This window comes from Vombatus ursinus, unplaced genomic scaffold, assembly GCF_900497805.2.
Source record: "Vombatus ursinus unplaced genomic scaffold, bare-nosed wombat genome assembly UNPS02014771.1, whole genome shotgun sequence".
Taxonomy (NCBI): domain Eukaryota; kingdom Metazoa; phylum Chordata; class Mammalia; order Diprotodontia; family Vombatidae; genus Vombatus; species Vombatus ursinus.
Window position 1 is genome coordinate 60,185 of NW_020954549.1, and position 2,822 is coordinate 63,006.

Here is a 2,822-nt window from a genome sequence, read left to right on the forward strand (position 1 = left end):
GCACTCTCAGCTGTTGACTCTTGTGCTAAAGCCAAGCTAAAGAAACTCCACTTGGAATGTGCTTTCAACAACTGAATCTTATCTTCCCACCAGTGCAGGAAATGTCAGTAGAAGTGCTGGAGTTTGGGGGAGAGAGAATATCACTACTGGGTTTTTAAATTTCGGGTTGACAAAGCAAAGTTCAACAAAGCAAGAGAGCATCCCAAGCATCAGGAAATCCCTTACCGACAAACTCTAGGACACTTTCTTCAGCTGGAAAATGAGGGACTGCCCTCAATGGCCGCCAAGGTCCCTTCCAGGCCTGATGTTTCCAGATTCTTCCATTCCCTTGGCAATTATCGCTCTGTCTCTCTCAGCTACCGTAATGAATACCTTCTGTAGCCCAGTGCTAAAGGCAAGGTGAGACTCCCAATTAAAGAACTGGAGCTAGGGAGCCAAAGATCTGACTGTGTGACCATGACTGAGTCCTTCGGTCTTGCTGAATTGTTTCCCAATCAGGCTGTATTAGATGGTCTGTAAGGCTTCATTGGATCACAGCGTTACAATTGGAAGACCCCTTAAAGCTCATCGAATCTGAAGCTTTCATTTTACAGATAAGGAAACTGAGGCCCAGAGAGAGGAAGTACCTTGGCCAGTATCACACAAATAGAAGGACACAGAGCTTTTTTGCTTTTTTCAAAGCCTTAAGACTAACCCCCTACCTGCAGTGAGAACTGAACTCAGAATTTGCCAGGCTTCCCTAGTTACTTTTCTAGGGGCTCATTCTTAGCTCGATGCTTGTGAAGCCAACCAAATGATGGCACCAACAAATTGGTAACAGAGAAGCCTCAATGAATGCTCGACAGATTGATTCCCTACTTTGGGCCAGAAAATGGTGCCATGACTAGGCAACTGGGGCTCCAGCACAGGGCATCAAATTTAAAGGTCACTGACAGCATTTGCAGTTCTTCAGCAACATAGAAACAAGAGAGTTTAGCTACTAATTAGCAAGAATTATTATTTTAAATAAGCAACCAGACGGGGTCAGCTCTTCCCCCAGCTGGCCTTCTGCTGGCCTCTAGCCTCCTCTGTCCACAGTGGCATCCCCAGCAACCTGCTTGCCCTGGTGTCCTTTGGGCTCTGCCTCCCCTCCCTGATGGCTCCTATCCCTCAATTGAGGCCTGATTTTTGTGCAACTTGATTCCAAGTGTGGTTCATGATGGTTGTTTCAGTTGCAACAATTCTCAGTTCCACCTTTGGGTCTTAAAATACATATCCGTAAAATCCAGCTTACACTGAAGGCTTTCAAAGCAGTTTCATGACAATAACTCAGTGAGGAAAATCATGCAAGAATTATTGTCCCTATTTTACAGGTGAAAAAACACAGGTTAGGTCTCCAAATACAGTGTTCTTTCCACTCCATCAATGAGGCATGTGTCCCAGCTGGGATTGTAATCCTAGTGAGTGAGTGTTCAAGGTCAAGGGGGCTATGGTTTTTGCCATACAATAGAAATGAGGCCTGCTGTCTTCAGTCTTGTGGGATCTCCAATAAACCACATACTATCTTCACTGGCTATTTTCATTCTAGTGGTTTGCCATGGGCAGCTGACAAAACCAGGCTCTCATGAAATGGTCAGAAGTAGGAAAGAAAACCCCCTAGTCATCAACATTACTGTCTACATCTGTACTTAAGAAGGCAGCCCTGCCCTCTCAATACCAACCCCTCTCCCCATGCAGTCCTCTTGAAAGATAATATGGTAGAACAGGCAGAGAGCTGTCCTTGGAGTCAAAAAGGCGCTTCTGACACTAGCTCTGTGACTCTGGATAAGTTGCCTAGCCCCTTCGGACCTCAGTCTCCTCATCTGTAAAATGAAGAGTTTGGACTAGATGTGACATGTGAGCTCCTTTCCAGCCTCAACCTAAGGCTAGGCTCTTCATTTTCCTCCTCTGTAGTACCTCTTTACAGGGCTGAGGGCAGCATCAAATGATAATAACTTGTGGAAAGAAAGCGCTCTGTCAACCTGAAATTGCCATATAAATTTCAGTCATTACTAGCTATTACTATTATTCCTTGAATAAAGCCAACATGAAGAGGAATTCCAGGTGAAAGAGACAAATTCTGGCTAAAGATGTCAGGGAGCCTTGCCCTTTGGTCTGGGGCTGGATGTATCAAGTTCATCTGGGGGTCTTTGGAGGCCAGGGGCGGAGGCCCGCCTTGAAATGAAGGCTGATAAACATTCTTTCCCAATATTCACCCATTTGGAGCTGGCAGGCCTCAGAGACAGCATCTTGGGAGAAAAACAACAGGCAGTGGGGGAGGGAACAGAAAAGTCTTTGCTTCTCATCCTGGATTATCCATTCCATCTCCCTTCTTTTCATGTGAAAACCATCTCCAGATGGAAAGACAAACCCTTGAAGGCCTTAATTAAATGTCAGAGATGTCTATTATAGCTAGACACTGGGTGGAAATGATGACTAGTGCTTTCTCGGCATGTATATCAGTGTCCTACCACTCATTTGTTTAAAATGGGTCATGTCCTGTGATGAGAACGGATGCTTGGCTGCTTTTCAAATTCCCCTTCCAGATCTTTTGTGTGAAAGAGGGAGTGTGTGTGTCTGTGATGGATAGGGAAATGCCTTTTTTCTGGTGTTTTAGGCTTCTTGTAAGCTGAAGAATACTGCCCAAAGTCCCAGAATCTCTGAGTTGAGAAGAACCTAGAATCTCTTCTACCATCTCCCCCACAAGTGCTGTTCCAGCCTCAACCAACCATTTAACCTCTGTTTGCTTCAGTTTCCTCCTCTGTAAAGTGGAGATAGTCATAGCACCTACGTCCCAGGATTGT